Source organism: Athene cunicularia, assembly GCF_003259725.1.
Source record: "Athene cunicularia isolate RWA chromosome 5 unlocalized genomic scaffold, athCun1 chr5_part1, whole genome shotgun sequence".
In the NCBI taxonomy this organism is placed as follows: Eukaryota; Metazoa; Chordata; class Aves; order Strigiformes; family Strigidae; genus Athene; species Athene cunicularia.
The window spans coordinates 36399129-36414855 of NW_020799101.1; the positions used below are offsets into that span (position 1 = coordinate 36399129).

At 44.4% G+C, this 15727-nt stretch overlaps 2 protein-coding genes across 12 annotated transcripts in view; both read left to right on the forward strand.

Annotated features, from left to right (window-relative positions):
* Nucleotides 1-15727, forward strand: part of TMEM229B (transmembrane protein 229B) — a 33012-nt gene that overhangs the window by 13842 nt on the left and 3443 nt on the right. Inside the window, exon 1 of one of the 8 annotated variants that reach the window (XM_026849002.1) lies at nucleotides 3093-3211. The exons of 6 other annotated variants lie outside the window; for them this stretch is intronic. The gene's annotated coding sequence lies outside the window, so the exon portion shown is untranslated. Of the gene's footprint in view, nucleotides 1-3092; nucleotides 3212-15727 lie in introns of those variants that run through there. One more of the 8 variants, XM_026849005.1, reaches the window with a different exon arrangement.
* The window catches only part of RAD51B (RAD51 paralog B), a 451378-nt gene that overhangs the window by 8371 nt on the left and 427280 nt on the right, over nucleotides 1-15727 (forward strand). Inside the window, exon 1 of one of the 4 annotated variants that reach the window (XM_026848996.1) lies at nucleotides 3112-3211. The exons of the other annotated variants lie outside the window; for them this stretch is intronic. The gene's annotated coding sequence lies outside the window, so the exon portion shown is untranslated. Of the gene's footprint in view, nucleotides 1-3111; nucleotides 3212-15727 lie in introns of those variants that run through there. 4 annotated transcript variants of the gene reach the window in all.

A 15727-nucleotide genomic window follows, 5' to 3' on the forward strand; every position in this document is an offset into this window, starting at 1 on the left:
TAATATTAAGGGAATATATGTCTTACTGTGAAGTATTCTGACACAACCAAAGATGCAAGTTCAGTTGTCTTAAACTTCTACTTTAGGAAGGTAGGATGTTCAGTTTCATCTGTAGTGTTACCATCTGGTACAGGCAGATGGCTTCGGCCAGTGATGTGTGCTCCTGGCCCAGGACTGAGACTGCTGGAGACCATATGCAAGAGCCCCTTCCTGCTGATGATCATTCTCTCGGAGTGCTAGTCAAATGGTAGCCATGCCCCACTGCGGTGCTAGGCTAGTGGAGACAGGTTTTGAAATAGTTGCCATCCCTTTTTTGTAAGGGCAGAACAGGTCAGTGCATGTAGTCTGGCTGTATTCAATTGTTTTTTCTTCTTTCTGCATGCAGCAGCTGCTTGGCTTCAGACAGAATGGAGTGCTGAACTAGAGAAGCACAGTGAACTCCTGCCTACAAAGCAGAGAGAATTTATTTCTACTAAAACAAAATTGTGTCTTACATCAAGAGAAGTTGTTACTAATGTAGCCTTCTAAGCAGAGTCATCTGAGACAAGAGACTGGTAGAGAAGCAGTCCTGACTTACCTTGTTAGGTATTGTTGGGGTTTGTCAGCTGTTTGACAGAATATGCAGTAAAGAGTCATAATCTTAATTTTGCTTCCAGTGTTGTCAAGATTATTTTTCATCCCAGAGCAGCCTTCTGGTCCATATACCACCATGTTCCTCTTCTTCTCATCCATTCTTCTGTATTGCAGCAACTCAGCTTCCAAGCAAGACTCACAAAGAGCACATCTCTCCTACGCCAAGCATGGATCTGAGAAAAACTCCAATTCTTTGTTCCAGATGCACTGATTCTACAAGCGCTGGTGCAGGAAGATGATGTGGCTAAACTGCTTTGATAGAACTTTCATAAGTCTTTTGTGTGTTGCCCTATTTGGCTGCTGAGAGACTTTTTACGTGCTTTTCCCATCTCTTCTGACTTCAGATGTCCTGTCTGTACCTGAGTGCTGCCTCTTCTCAGCCATTGCTCAGCAGCTTAACAACAGCAGGAAAATAGCCTCATTTTTCCAGGCCATTTTCCAACCCCATTAAGGTTCCCAGCCAGGCTAGTTTGAAGGAGTCTCAGTTAACTTGGGGTTGGTAGCCAGAAGAAGAATGGAACATGTATCCAAATTTTATCTTGTCACTGTAGTAGCTTTGGAAATCCATGGATCTTCATTATCTGCTTAGGTGAAGTTAATGATTAGGAAACAGTGATGAGTTTACTTCCCCGACATCTGCCTCCTACAAGGCTTCAGCTACTAAATATACTTAAAATTTCACTTGTGGGTTCTTCCTTGTTTTTCTCTATTCTACAAATACTCCAGGGTCTTTTCTTTTAGATCCATCTTCTGTTTTCAATGCAAGGTTCTTGTAAGGCTTTCCCCAAATTAATTCTTACCAGCTTCTCCTCTCTTTCTGTGCTTTGGCTCACTGGGTCCTAGAGAAGCAATGCAAATATGGTAGTAATTTTAAAAACAAGCAAGAAAATTGCTCTGCTTTCTACTGCGGCAGCTGTGTGTGTGGACTGAAATTCAAGTCTCCTTTTATCATTGTGCTTTGACCTTTTGCAACTGTGACAACTTTCTGCAGCTGAGAGTGGAAAATGTCTTCTGTGCAGATTGACAGCTGATAGGAGTGAAGAGATGAGTAGTATTTTTAACTTACTGGTGAGTTTAGGATTACAGTTATCAGTTCTTAAGGATTTTCTTTTCTAAGGTGGAAGCCTAATTCTTTTTCAGGTGTTTAGCAAGTGGGTGGTATTAACATGATGCAGTTAAATTCCATGAGTCCTGAAGCAGATGCATGTTAGCTGCTATTCACAAGAGATGGTTTAGAATTTTTCAGAAGACTGAATGTGTAAATAAGATCTGAGAAAAGGGATGATTGTGAGTAGGGTCTCAGCATGTACCACAGCCATAAACCGCTAGATCTTCAAAGTCTGAAGCTGTAGTATTGCTTTATTTCATGATCTGGGCTACCTGGTGCTAAGAAAGATGAATTCCTGGACCCACGTGTTCAGAAGCATCTGAAACATCCCTGTGCACATACAATACAGACTTTTCTGTCTTAAGAAACCTAAAATCTTACACTTATGTTGACTAATAAATATAGGCAGGTTTTGAAAATGCATTCCTGTATTGGAGCAATGGATGTGTTGGTTTTATTGGGGAGACTGTTCAATAGAGCATGGCCATTTGGACATGCTGCAGTCACAAAAGGAAATGTGGAAGAAGGGTATAAACATAATATTAAATTGATCTACTTTCAGAGGGGCTGTGTAAAGGCTGAAACTGAGCATGCCCTGTGGAGCCGTGATAAATGATGAGCAGGCTGCAGGTAGGAATCCTGAATCCAGTAGTAGTGTTTGTAAAAGGTCCCCTCAGCATAAGAATGAACAGAGTCAGAAAAAGCAATTATAGGAAAAAAAATAATCTATCTCCTTCAAGTAGAGGGGAGAAGAAGGTAAATAAGCAAATCAATAAGGACAACATATAAGCATATCTGTGTATTTTCATATATCTATACATCTGAAGGTAGAATTAAAAATTATGTAGGCATAGTGAGTTGATTTGCATTTGTTGAAGATATCAGTGGTCCAGTCCACATTAGAGCGTGAGAGAACAGTCCAGCTCTGTGATTGGGAGAGAGGCAGTAAGAAGCTCAGAAAGACTTGGAAAAGAACCAAGGTGACATCAGCTGTAGTCAGAGGAGATGTGGGGCATCCTGATGACCCAGCTCCCTAGCTCATGAGCTGGAGTGCATGAAGCTGCAGCTGGAAGCGCATGTTTAGGTTGGAAGAACAGCGCTGGGAAACACCCTTGGGACTGTACCTTCATAAGCTGACTGATAGGAAAAGGAGGGAGCTGTAGGATGCAGCAGTAAAAGCTTACAGACAAATGTTAAGAAATGGATGGCTGAAGAGGTACGATGCTTCCTTGAATGGCAAGCTGAGGTAGCCTGGCAAATACCAGTTCTGCGTGGGGCACAAATGTTGAGTTACTGCTTTATTTAAAAGAGCTTCTAAGTGTTCAGTTTACCACCTTTCAGAAGGCTGAGAGTTTCAGTCGAATTCCCTTGTGGGACAGCTCTGGTGCTGCCTTCTCGGGACACACAGCACATCGTCAGATGAGTAAGCACACCAGCGGCCACTCGCCGAGGAGACCAGCTCCCGTGTAGGTAAGCCCGCACTGGGAGGGGGGAATCGCGGCAAAAGGGACCGGCAAACAGCTCTTTTCGAGGGCTTTTGAATCTTTTTGGAGCCAAGGCGGCGGCTGGCGGCTCTGAGGGGGCAGGCAAGCCACTGGGGCGGAGCCAGTGCCGGCGGCGCCTGTTCGGAACGAGCTGTGACCACACCAGCGGTCCCTCGTCGGGCTCACACCCCACACCCCACACCCTACACCCCACACCCTCCCTCGGAAACGAGCTGGGTGGGCTCTGCCGGGATAGCAGCGGCGGAACCAGCACCACGCACCGTTGATCAGCTGATAAGAGCCCTGTGGGAGGGCAGCGACTAATGCCCACAGAGCTCGGGGTGATCCAACAGTACTTGGCAGTGAGTGCCCCCGGGCAGCTTGTAAGGCAGGGTTGAGGCTCTGCCACTGCACAGGGTGCGTTCGGCCGCTGTTAGCAATTGGCCGGTGCTGGAGAGAGGAGAGGGAAGGCACGGCGCTGCAGGGACGTGAGAGCACAGCCTGTGGGAACGGCACCCAGAGACTGGTTGCCCCCCTCCAGAGAGAAGATTGTGGTAACAACACGGCCAAGAGGCAGAGTGACAAGGAATGTGGGAACTCGGAGAGAGGCCCTGCACACGATGCCTCACACAACTGGAGTGCTGCAATTGATGGCTACAAGCTTTTCAGGAGGGATAGACAGGGAAGGAGAGGTGGTGGAGTGGCCCTGTATGTAAGAGAATGCTATGACAGCTCAGAAATCAAGTATAGTGATGTCGGGGTTGAGAGTGTTTGGATTAGGTTAAGGGCCAGTAAAGCAGATCTTGCTGTGGGAGTCTGCTATAGACCCCCCAACCAAAGCAGTGAGGTGGATGAAGCTTTCTGTAAACAGCTGGGAGAAATCTTGTGCTCACTTGCCATTGTTCTTGTGGGGGAATTTAACCTCCCGGGTATCTGCTGGGAACACAACACAGTGGAGAAGGAACAATCCAGGAGGTTTCTGGAATGTGTGGAGGATAACTTCCTCACACAGCTGGTGAGTGAGCCGGCCAGGGAAGGTCCCTCCTGGACCTGCTGCTTGTGAACAGGGAAGAGCTTGTGGGGAAGGTGAAGGTTGGAGGCCGTCTAGGGTGCAGTGACCATGAGATGATTGAATTTTTGATCCTTGGAGAAACAAAGAGAGGGGTTAGTAAACCTGCCACCTTAGACTTCCGAAGGGCAAACTCTGACCTGTTCAAAAGACTGATTGACAGAATCCCTTGGGAGGCTGCCCTGAGGGATATGGGAGTCCAGGAAGGCTGGACATACTTCAAGAGAGAAGGCTTACAGGCACAGGAGCAGGCTCTTCCCATGTGCCGGAAAACAAGCAGGAGGGGAAGGAGACTGGCCTGGCTAAACAGGGACCTTGGGCTGGATCTCAAGAAGAAAAGGAGAATCTGTGACCTTTGGAAGAGGGGCCGGGTCTCTCATGAAGACTATAAAGACTGTAGTGAAGCTGTGCAGGGAGAACATTAGGAGAGCCAAAATGCAGCTAGAGCTCAACCTGGCTACAGCTGTTAAGAATAATAAAAAATATTTCTGTAAATTCATTAACAACAAAAGGAGGATTAGGGAAAATCTCCCTCCTTTACTGGATGCAGAAGGAAACACAATAACAAAGGATGAGGAAAAGGTGAGGTGCTCAACACCTACTTTGCCTCAGTCTTTAGTAGTGGAACTGGCTGTTCCCTGGACACCAGCCTCAGGAGCTGGGAGATGGGGAGGGGAAGCAGAATGAGGTCAGCACAGTTAAAGACGAAGTGGTCAGAGACCTGCTGCACCACTTGGATGCTCACAAGTCTGTGGGACCAGACGGGTTACACCCAAGGGTGCTGAGGGAGTTGGCAGATGTGCTCGCCAAGCTGCCTTCCATGATTTACCTGAAGTCATGGCTGACTGGGGAGGTCCCATTGGGCTGGAGGGTGGCAAATGTGACACCCATCTAAAAGAGAGGCAGAAAGGAGGATCCAGGAGACTATAGACCTGTCAGTGTGACCTGGGTCCCAGGGAAGGTCATGGAGCAGGTCGTCTCAAGTGCCATTAAAAGTCATATAATGGACAACCAGGGGGTCAGGCCTAGTCAGCATGGGTTTCTGAAAGGCAGGTCCTGCCTGACAAACCTGATCTCCTTCTATGACAAGATGACCTGATTATTGGACAAGGGAAAGGCTGTGGATATTGTCTACCTGGATTTTCAAAGAGCATTTGACACAGTTCCCCATAGAATTCTCATAGAAAAACTGGCTGCCCATGGCCTGGATGAGCGAACAGTCTGCTGCACCAAGCGCTGGCTGGCTGGACGGTCCCAATGGAGTTAAATGCAGCTGGTGGCCGGTCACAAGTGGTGTTCCTCAGGGCTGGGTGTTGGGACCACTTCTGTTTAATATCTTTATTGATGATCTTGATAAGGACATAGAGTGCATCATCAGTAAGTTCCCAGATGACACCAAGTTAAGCGGGAGTGTCAATCTGCGTGAGGATAGGGAGGCTCTACAGAGAGACTTGGATGGATTGGATCGGTGGGCCAACGTCAACGGGATGAGCTTCAACAAGGCCAAGTGCCAGGTCCTGCACGTGGGCCACAACAACCCCATGTATCGCTACAGCCTTGGGGAGGAGTGGCTGGAGAGCTGTGTGGAAGAGAAGGATCTGGGGGTTCTAACTGACAAGCAGCTGAACATGAGCCAGCAGTGTGCCCAGGTGGCCAGAAAGCCAACGGCATCCTGGCTTGTATTAGAAATAGTGTGACCAGCAGAAGCAGGGAGGTGATGGTCCCCCTGTGCTCTGCACTGGTGAGGCCACACTGGGAGTGTTGTGTCCAGTTTTGGGCACCTCAATATGAGAGAGATATCGAGGTGCTGGAGCGAGTGCAGAGGAGGGCAATGAAGCTGGGGAAGGGTCTGGAGAATAAACCCTATGAGGAGCGATTGAAGGAGCTGGGACTGTTCAGTTTGAGGAAGAGAAGGCTGAGGGGAGACCTCATCACTCTCTACAGCTACCTGAAAGGACATTGCAGAGAGGTTGGTGCTGGTCTCTTCTCACAGGTGATTAGCGATAGAACAAGAGGGAATGGCTTTAAACTGTGACAGGGGAGGTTTAGACTGGACATTAGGAAAAAATTTTTCACAGGAAGAGTGGTCAGACAGTGGAATAGGCTGCCCAGGGGGGTGGTGGAGTCACCATCCCTGGATGTGTTTAAGGGTCGTTTGGATGTGGTGTTGGGGGATATGGTGTAGGGGAGAACTTTGTAGAGGAGGGTTGATGGCTGGACTTGATGATCCCAAGGGTCTTTTCCAACCTGAATGATTCTGTGTTTCTCTGAATGAGTCTGACCTGAAGAGGAGTCATAAACTGCTAAACATTAGAGGTTTATGGTGGATCTGATGCTTCAGGTTAACAAAAGAGAAGAATGGCAGATGTGCATAAAACATGAAGATGGTATGTTTGTAGTTGTAACCCAAATGCTAAGTTTCCTGATTCCTTGAGGAAATAGCAGCACTAAAAATGTAAGCCTTCTTTTGCCAAGATGCAAATAGCAACAAAGTACCCAACACAGTGGAGGGGTATGTCTGCTGTGCAGGAACTAGGTCCAAAAACCTAAGTTTTTGTTGACTTGTTATTTAGGTCAGAAATTTGACTGGTCTACAAAGACAGATTTACCTGAGTGATGTGCTTACAGGCTGCTGCTTGTTTTTTTCTGACTTGAAATAAACCTGAACAATAGAGTATGAAACTCACCACTATCTTATTTGCCCATACAATATGTTTCCACTGCCGATGACATACTTTGCAAGCCAGTGATGGCATGATTAATCCCCATGGTACACAAATTGGTGGGCACTAATGGGAGAAACTCTGGGAAACTGCTCAAAGGAGCTGCCTTTTCCAACGGTAGTCATGGTTGCCTACTTGAGGATCTTGTCAGACATGGTGAGGTAGTCAGTAGGATTCTGAGATTTATTCTCTTCTACCTTTCCTTTCCAGGATGTTTCTACCTCTGAGGATCCGTGTGAACTTGAAATTAAGATGATGAGGTAGCCAGCATCTTGGAGTCTCCACAAGGATTCCTTTGGTTAAAAAGAATAATTTAGCAATCTGAGATGTCTCAAGTTTTCTCCACCAGGGATGTTAGGAGGAAACTTGAGCGATCACAGCCTGGCAAATAGCAGATAGCGCTTGGAAGACCTGGTTCACATCTCAGCAGTGGTTTAATGTTAGGAAGGAAAAAATATATATTGAGGAGGAAAAACTATTTTCTGTAGAATTGCCATCATGAGACTTCCAAAAGTGGAAAGAGAGAAGAAGCCCAAGACTGTCATAAAAGGTGTTTCTGAATGTGCTTACAAGTGTGCTCCCTCCTGTCTCATCTGTCTTATGCAGTACCTTCTGCTTGCAAGGTTTAAACCTAACTCAGCTTAGACCAAGATGATAGGTTTCTGTATGGGCTGGAGCAGTTTTGTTCCTCCTAAATGAAGAGGGGCTGTAGCTGCTAGCTGCAGGTGTTCTTACTGTCCAGTTACCTACTATCAGTTGAATTCTGGGAGCTTATAAAGGCTTGTGCACTGGTGAAGAGTAATACAAAGAGAGGGAAATAGTTCTTTACAGTTGTGTATATGCAGCAACAATTTCCAGTAAAAGAAACAGCTAACTTTTGAAATGCTGCTTTGAGCTTTACCTGCCTTGGATCTTTCAACAGTTTAATTTTTTTGTTGTATTTGACACACTACTGTTCTTCACAGATAATGTGATGTGGATTGTTTCAGGGTATTAGCAGGCTAGGATTTTAGATACTCTTACTTCACTGTCTTGATCATAATATTTTTCTCTGCCAAGCTTAATTTTGAATGTGAAATGTTTTTAGATTTTTTTTTTGTCTTTTTTTTTTTTTTTTTTGTGCTGATTCTGGCTGGTTTCTGCAGATTGTTCAGAAGAGCTGGGCTAAGCATATTTATTTGTTACTGATACTGCTCTCTGTGAGTTGTCCAAGTCAATTCATTATTGTAGTGTAGTAGTGGACTGGTGTATTTGCTTTTCATTTTGTTTTGGAAAGAAGATGGGGGAATTTGCTAGGAAGAGGGGAAAAAAAAACCAAACAGAAAAGAACTGTCTGCATTTCCAAACAGCTTTAATAAATCATGTAAGATGGGTGACACATAATGTCGTGACTTTAATGTTGTCTCTTTAAGTCTGTTGGCTCTCTAGTGACAGTGAAGAGGATATTTGCTATACCAAAGTCTTTTAAACTCTCAGTATGTTATCAGGATAAATTCTCTCTCTCCATTCATCACTCTGTTTTGGATTGCTTTTTCCTGGTGAGGCACGATGTGCATTATGGTCTTTTAATGTCAGATTTGCTTCAGTCAGCTAATACAGTATGTTAAGCTCAAGCTTTCAAAAACAGCCATGAATTTTGATTGCCACTCTACTCAAATGCAGGATTTGACAGGAAGGGGCTCAGTTCCCAGGAGCTTACAAGTCAGGCAGTTGCCCATCAGGGAACTATGAGTGCTCAGACTCAGGCCTGAAGTAATGGGCTATAAACTTGTAGCAGCTTTTGCAGAAATGGTTTCTAGGAGCTCAGTTCTGCTCTCACTGCAGAGAATTAAGTCCACCTTGACTTACTGTCCAGGTTAAGGTAATGTTGAACCCAGCAATTCAGCACCCAAAACTGAGGGATGGCTGATACATATTCTCTGGGGAGGTTGTGCCCCCCTGGACATGCCATATCCTTGGGGACAGGCCGTCCATAGTGCTGGCCCCCTCCTCGGCAGTGTTAGTGGGAAGCTCTGCCCGCTCCTACAGCAGGGTCCTGGCTTCAAAGTCTCCGCTTTGTGCTGGGGCCACTTCAGGGCCTCTTGAGTCCTTGCTGGACACTTGCCTGTTTTAGAGCTGTAGTATCAGCAAATGCTGGGGACACAGGGCAGCTTTTCCAAACAGGGGAGGGCCAGCAGGTAAGGCACAGGAGTCCTCTAGCAACAAGCTTGGAGAAGGACATGACCTTACCTGAAAGAGATGCTGGGGAGATTCAGGGATAATATTTCTGGATGCTGAGTTCGGACTCAGTCATTTTTCACAGATTTGTCTTGCAAGTCTGCTGCTTGTTTGAGTCTTGAGGGGTCTTAACTTCTGTCAGGAACATAGGAAACTCCCTCTTGGTCACTGCTGCCTTAATTTGTTCTCTGTTTGGAGTGGTCACTGTGGGCTAAGGTGTGTTTGAGTAACATGATGCTGTGTGTGAGGCAGGGCATGGGAAATCTCAGCTTTCTGCACTTCTGCTACCATTCATGAGATCCATTAGTCAGAAAACTATTCTTTAAACTAACAATGTCGTCATGTTTTTTCTCTTTGTTCTCTGAAAAGCCCTCCTGCTACGCTCCCTCCCAAGAAAACCCTACCTTTCTCCTTCCCATTGTGAAATGGTGCCTTCTGGGCAGCCCACACACAGGCATTACCAGTAAGAACTATACTTCCCTATCCCTTTGGCTTAGTCTGGTAATTGGATTCATTTAATCTCCTTTTGTCGTCATTCTTTTTTACTGCATCCCAATTCTCTTTGGAACAGATTTGAAAGATAGGCAGGGATCAGAGCCTGCCAGCAGGTACAGAGTGAACTGGGCAAGGGAACGAGGAGTGGCAGAGAAATGATGTGCCTCCTAAGGGAAAGGAGCTAGAGACAAAAGTGAGGGGAAAATGCTCTTTGGGAATGGGCTGTGCTTTTTTATTTGCAGTACATGGCGGTGTGAGTAGAACTCTGGGGAGACAACATGCGTCCTGGTGGAGGTGGAGTCCAGAGAGAGATGCAGCAAAACCAGATGATTAATACATTCAGAACTGACCAGAATCCCAAGGCTCCAGATCCATCCTGAAAGCGCTAAGAGTAAGGAATGGACATCAAGTCTGTGGAGACATCAGTCTGTGGCATGCTTTTAGCTTCATTGTAGGGCTTGATTAATCGATCTGCTGGAACTATTCCACACTTCAGTACAGTCGAAATTCTATTTTCTGAGCCACGGTTAATTGAGGCGCTCAGTTAGCTGGAGGATGAATATCTTCTTGGAGTTATGACTTCAGCACATAAGTACCGCTAAGACTTTACTGCATAAATCTTTAAACACTGATGAACTAATGTCTTGGGGCCAAATCCAGCACTAGTGTTCTGTAAATCTTTACTCCTAAAGGTTTGTGTGAGATTTATATGAAAATGTGGAAGCCATATTTGCAGCACATTAATTGAATGTTGTCCTTGGATGCAAAGGCATGCTCATTTGGTGTTTACTCACAGGAAAAATGCAAAATAAGAGATGAAGAATTACCTCTAAAAAGTCATGTCAGTATCCATCAACACGTCCTTGTATCTACTCTTTGTTAAAGCAAAAAAGCATATACACATCTGATTCACCCAGTCTTAAGGAAGAACACAGTAGCTACAGTGATGTGCCAGTGAAAGTAATTAAAAAAGTAATCATAAACTATTACTTTAATATGTAAAGTAATGCTTAATCTTTGAATAAGAAGGAGAATATCATAAGCAATAGAGCTTATGGTCAGGGAATGGCAGGTGCCCTTTGCTCCAGAGTTGTGGGCTGCTCGCAGTCCTGTTGTTTGGAGGGACTGAAATACTCTACTATGTGTGTGCTGCCTCTGCAAGTACTCTTTCAAATTAAAAAGTAATTATGACATGTAACATAGGGTTATAAGGCCTTTCTTAGAAATATGAACATGCATGCTATAAAATTAAATATTAGTACATACTTCGAATATTAATTTGTAAAATAACACTATGTCCTCATTTTTTAACTGGGAGAAACAACTGGGCACTGAGAGTAAGGAACTGCCTGCAGTAGTTGAAGTTTACCTGCGGTGAATCAGGTAGCTGACAGAATTTATAGCCTCAGGCCATGGCTAAGCAGGGGAATTGTCTCATGGAGGTTTTTTGATTGTGATTTTCTTTTATTAGCACTTCAGAGTTAATTCAGAGTATCTTGACGAGGTCTCATTATACCCATCTGGAGACTTTGAGTCTCAATAATTCTGCTGTAGTAGAGGCAATAGAGACAATCTGTGAGAGATTTTTTTGAGGCACAGTTTGGCTTGGTAGCAGGGAAACAGGCAGAAAGCCACTGCAAAGGAGAGCTTTAAAAAAATGAACTAGGCAGTGCTCAAGAACTTAATCAGGCATGAATATGATATGCACTTGATGTTTCCCCTGCAGTGCCTGTGTGTGACAAATGTGCCATTATTTCTTGGTCTACCATCAGCCCATTTTCCAGGCACTTGCCTCTTGCCTACCAGGGCTGTGTCACCTGCAAAACCGAATGCAAGTATGGAAGTACTCCTCTTGCGCAGAAGGGTCTTGCACATGAAACAGGGCAGTCTGGGATTTATGGCCTTTCTCCTTACTTGGCCTGGTGCATCAGGTTTATCTGTATCTTACCACAACCTAAGGAATAATTAATAGCCATTTCAGAGTTGATATGCTAAAATACAAAAGTATAATTTTTGTGTTGTTAAAATACTCTTTTCTTGCACCCTAAGTCAGAGGCATGCCCCAATCTTCTGAACCAGATTTCTGTAGAGAAACAGTCCTTCATATGCTATCCCTTGTTAGGCCTGTGCTTGTTTGCTGTAGGTGCAGGGCTCTTGGCCTCTGCATTGCCAGCAGCATTATCCACACAGGCAGGGCAGTCAGGGTAAGGACTGTGCGTTCCTCCAAGGCCCATGTGTGGTTTTCATAGACTTGCCTTTTTTCTTATATTAGCAAGCTGGAAAAGAAGGTCCTACTGGAGAAAAAGAGGGAAAATTTCTGTGCTGGTTTAGCTCAGGCTTCCTAATAGCATTGTATTGGAGGAACTATTTCTACTTTAGCTGCTTAAAATATAATTTGCTGATGACTGAAAGCATTTTCATAGCTTTGAATTTAGAAGTTCCTTGTTTTCCACAAAACAACACAGTGTGAGCAGCCTCAGTACAACCATGGCTGTCCATGTGCAGTCTCCATGATTTGTTTGCTCTCTGCTGAGACAACTGTGTAGGTGGCAGCTATGTTCCTGGTTTTCAGGAAGTCGCTGCCCATCCCACTGTAACTACCTCAGTGATGAATGCCATTTGTTTTCCTCAGGAGACTGAAGCTATCGTACGTTCAGAGCGTTTTGGTCTGTGTTACTGTCACTCCATTAAAAGTTTTGCCATCATCAAGTTCAATTATCTACTTGAGGCTTTTCACAGATCTGCATCTCGTACTGAATCCAGTCATGGCCTTCTGTTTGGATTCTTCTCCCACTAATGTCCTGTAACTACTTTTCAGCTTGATCTTTTTATCATTAATTGTTGCTCAATAAAACACTGTTTTTCTCCTTCATTTCCCTCTTGAGACCTTCTTGTGCTGTATTGCCTACCAGGCACCAGCCAATTTGCAATTTTAATTGTTTTGTAAATGCTCAAGTGACTTGTAACCATTACACTGTACAGTCCTTAACTTGTGCAATGATGTGCTGTAGCTTGTTGTAGTCTCCCTAGGTATCCTCCATTCCCTTCTATGTCTTACTTTGTACTTTTCCGTTTATTTTGAATGAAATATTTTAAAGGAGAAGCTGTGATTTATGGATTTGCATAGTGCCTAGCACAGTGGTACCAATTTATGTTTGGGCTACCACAGTTCGGCATCTGCCCTATCTTGGGGTGCTCTTTATCAGCAGGCAGCCTGTGAGGACTCTTTCAAGCATATTGTAAGAAGGAAGTTCCCATCAAGGTTGGGCTGACTGGGCATGTGACAGTAGAAGGCAAATATTGAGAGAGTGTGTTGAGACTGCTTATCTCAGTCTCTAAATGCTTAGGATTCAAAATAAGTCAGTAGTGGTCTTTACAGTGAGTTAACTTGTGTTGTAGTAGTCCCAGACCTGGTCTAGATTTGGTTATTAGACTTCTAGTGGAATGACTAGGTATTTTGCAAAGTGTAAAAAAGAAATAAGAGAATAAATAGATAATTATTAAGTACGTGGTATAGAACCAGAAGAAAGAAGTCTTCATTGAACAGAGACAATAGTGTGGGGTAGAACAGGATGTGACTTGTTGGATATGATTCTGTGAGTCTTTGGCTTTGATGGGCAGGAGGGACTGAGAGGGAAGGACCTTCTGCGCATTTGATTTATGTGATCATTTGTGAAGAGATTTTCAAAATTAGAAGGAAAATCTTAAGATAGTACTGCATGCTGTGGATGCTCCCAGTTAACAGTTCAAATACATTTCATGTAAAGCTGTAGAGAGAAGTGCGAGGAGTAAGGAGCACAAGTGGAAAAGCTTAGAAAGGCATACTGAAAAGAGAGGAAAGCCATACAGTCCCTTGGCAGCTTAGTAAAAACTTTACAGTCATTTTCTGCCCTGGAGAATGACATTCCATATTTCCTCAGTGCTTTACCTAGCAACAGGTATGACTTTTAAGGCCTCTGCACCTTTTGATGTCTGTCTCCTCAGATATAAGAAACTTCTCCCTTCTTGCTGCAGCCATATATCCCCACTCTGACAAGAGATATCTACAGTCCATTTCCTTCTCACTGCTTTCCTTTACTCCTGTACCTCTTGACTATGGATTTGTTCTTGAAATTATGTGAGAATGGAGGAATGATTTGAGAATTCAAATTCCTAAGCTTATCGGCTGTGCTGGCAAACTAACCAAGTAACAATTGCATTTCTCAGAGAGGAAGTTCATGGAACCCTTGCACATCAGCTTCCTCTGGACTGTGTGCAGATACACCCCCTGTGTATTTCTCATGTGCCACCTCCACTGCTGTCTTGCAGGGTTTGTTGGGACTGAACAGCTAGGAAACATGAGGGGATTCCTAGTGTCTCTTCAGTCTTTCATCCACAAGTTCAGAATGTGCTGTTGACTCAGATCTGTAGCATCTGATGATAGTTCAGTGTCTCGTGTAAAACGGATTGTGCCATTAGGAAAAGGGTCTTTGTTCAAGCACTGACATCATATGAACATCCAAAACTTTGACTGTTTGGTTGTCAAGAGAGGAGTGAACAGGTCACGAATACAGTTCTTTGAATATTCCCTGGGAATATTCTGCATATCGTCTTTATTTCATTATTCTAGTTCATTTCTCCTTGTAAGCGTTTCTCTTCTCTCATCTCCTATCAGAATTTCAGTCATACTGCATGTTAATAGTTTGTTTAGAGAGGCACTGTGTTTACAGGGCAGGTCAGGAACAGTCTCTTTGGAGGGGCTGCACATAAGGTTAGTGTGGTCCTTTCCTAGCACCTTGTGCCACAGAACTGACAAGTCCAGAGAGAGCAAGTTAAGTAGTGCCTGATGAAGAGTCAGGAGAAACCCAACTTGAAAAAGTAAGTTCCTCAGAATGAAAGAGGTCAAATCTGTAAGGCTTCAGTAAAGTTATGCTTAAAATCAGCTTGGGCTGGCGACTGTAGTGTGGCAGAGCAATACTTGGGACCTTGTGAATCTCTTCGAAAAGTGTAAAAAAAAAAAAATTGTGCTGAAACAGTTCAGTGATAAGCAAATTGTGCCCTTTCAAAACATTCACCAAGTTTCTTCCTGTAAAGACAATTAGAGTTTGTTCTCTTTTCCTATTTATCATGACTAACCACCTCTTTCTGTGCTCAGCTGTTCCTTTTTATTCTCCTCCTTTGTGTTTTGCTGTCCTGAAGCCAAATCTGAATGGATTTCAATGGCTCTCTTGTGCTTTTTGACTTGGTATCAGGCAGTTTTACACCATAAGAAAATTATGTTTCAAATCCTAGCCATACAATGCATGAGTTCTTTGACAGAAGAAATGACAGTTCAGCTGAATAATGGGTGTAAGGTGTGGTGTCTGCAAGTGTAAAACCTCTGAAATTTTCTCCTCCAGCTCCCTTTCTGGAGCTCCAGTCAAAGCTGTTTTTCACTACAGTAAACATTTTGGGTGTAGAGACTGTAGGTGACAGCTGGAAGGGCCCAGGCTTTCAGTGCTGTGTTCATCTAATTTATTACATATTAGATTCAGAAAAGTAGGGGACAGTGCTGTTTCTTGAAAAGAGCAAAACAGTGATGTGTGTGCTCCTTGTGAAATGACTATATTTTTCTACTGACTAGCAACCAGTAATTTTCTACTGACTAGCAACCAGTAATTCTACTGACTAGCAGCCTCACCCCTGGCAAAGCCTTTGTACCTGTCAGCTCCCTCCTTATGACCAGTGCAATACCAGCTGCATCCTGCTTCTTAGGCAGAGCAGTATATGTTGCCTGGGCCCATTTTGAGACTTGGAGCCCAGTAAGGTGCCACCTTTCCACAGGACTTAAAATTTGCTGTGGTAAAAAAGAGACAATTTAAATGTAATTTCTTTCTCAGATTTGCCCTCTGTGGATGTTACGAGTTTGTGTGTGTTGCCATCTGGGAGATAAGGACTTGTGACATCTGTGTTGACTCCTCTCTCTCTCTATCTCTCTCTCCCCCCCCCCCCCCCCCCCCCCCCCCCCCCCCCCCCCCCC